This window comes from Curcuma longa, chromosome 13 (genome assembly GCF_044706935.1).
Source record: "Curcuma longa cultivar G26 ecotype Majalengka, Jawa Barat chromosome 13, ITB_CL_G26_1.1, whole genome shotgun sequence".
Lineage (NCBI taxonomy): Eukaryota > Viridiplantae > Streptophyta > Magnoliopsida > Zingiberales > Zingiberaceae > Curcuma > Curcuma longa.
This window is the reverse complement of record NC_133873.1, coordinates 2,358,496-2,360,018: the sequence shown is the minus strand read 5'-3', so window position 1 is coordinate 2,360,018 and position 1,523 is coordinate 2,358,496. Positions and strand designations below refer to the sequence as shown.

At 42.2% G+C, this 1,523-nt stretch overlaps 1 pseudogene; it reads left to right on the top strand.

Moving 5' to 3' along the window:
• The window catches only part of LOC141844484 (uncharacterized), an 18,951-nt pseudogene extending 18,417 nt beyond the window's left edge, over nucleotides 1-534 (top strand).
• Nucleotides 535-1,523: the final 989 nt, after the last annotated feature.

Below are 1,523 nucleotides of genomic sequence, written 5' to 3'. Positions count from 1 at the left end.
CATAGTCAGGAGGACTGGGCAGGAAGACTTGGCATATTAAAGCACCAAGAAGGAAGTCTAAGCGGGTCAGTGGACCAGACATCTAACGGAGTGATGGGTCAGCGAAGATCATACATCAGAGGAAAGTCTTGGCGGTCGAAGGATCAGATGCTGAGCAAAAGTCTGACTAGGTCTAAAGGACCAGATAGTTGGCAAAGATATTCTCTCCTAAGAGGAGTAGGTGAGGACGCGTTCCTTTAAAGGAAACAGTAGACGTTGGCCTGACCTAGTTTCATTGAAACTTAAAAGTCAAGATCAGACAGTTGGAAAACTATCCAAGTTTCCTATTATATGGTTTATACTAACTCTGTAGTGCAGGAAACTAAGAGATCGGAACTTCAGATTTTGAGCACCTCTATTGGATTCAGGCAATTGTACAGTCTAGGCACCCAAATTGGGTCAGTTGATTGGGTCAGCGAGGTAGATGAGGTGGCGAGCCAGGAGTGGTTAGAGACACCTCAGTTTCTAGGTGCCCGAAAGGCTCTAGGTGCCTAGAGATGGATAAGGCACGGTGGAGTCAAAGTTAATCTGACACCCTCCACGTCAGCATTTCAAGTATTCGGAAGGAATACCGGCACCCGGAGATGCTAAGTCAGCATCAAGAGTGAATCGAGAGATAACGTAGAGGCCCCGGAAAGGAGTTCCAGGCGGCCAGATTACTCTATAAAAGCAACTGCGAGAAGAAACCCTAGATCATCCATTCATGCTACCTTGACGTCCATTCTACGCGCAATTGAAGCACTTGAGACACCGTTGTAACGCTTGAAAAGCTGCATCGACAACTGCACAAACTTCCTACTTATATTGTCGGTAAACTTTAATTTTATTTTCTCCTAATTTCTATACTTGAATATTAGGACGATAAAAGTATTACCGATCCTACATCCTGTAAAGGCGAAACTCTTTCTCGTAAGAATAAGATTTCATTAGTGGATTGTCCAACGTAAATGGTCAAGGACCATGTGAGCTTTGGAATAGTAGCCAGTAACTGTAAATCAAATAAAAATAAACTTGTCCATTTTTGTGTTATTAAATATTCCACTTTTATTTTAAATACTCAATTTATTACGTTTTATGAATACGTGAAAAAGTAACAAACGCGCTATTCATACCCCCCATCTAGCGCTCACTTCAATCCTACACTTTCCTCTAAGGTGGTGGCGAGATGAAGAGGCATTCGGTGGTGCTGGGGGAGAGGTTGAGATCAGGATTGGGATGAGAAAAATTGTCGATCTCCTTTTCCTTGATGAACCGATTGGAAGAGAAGGTGAACCAGTTGGCTTCAAGTGAACCAACTCCAATTGAATTGAACCAATTCCCTTCCTTGTTGAACCAACTTCAAGACTTGAATTAATTCTCAAATGGACCAAACCATACTAGATGAATCACCTCTCCTCAACCCTAGCAATGAGTTCAATTGGTTTGGTTCGACTTATGTCCATGAATCATCTTGATTCCCTAAAAAACAAGATTCACATTTTTAG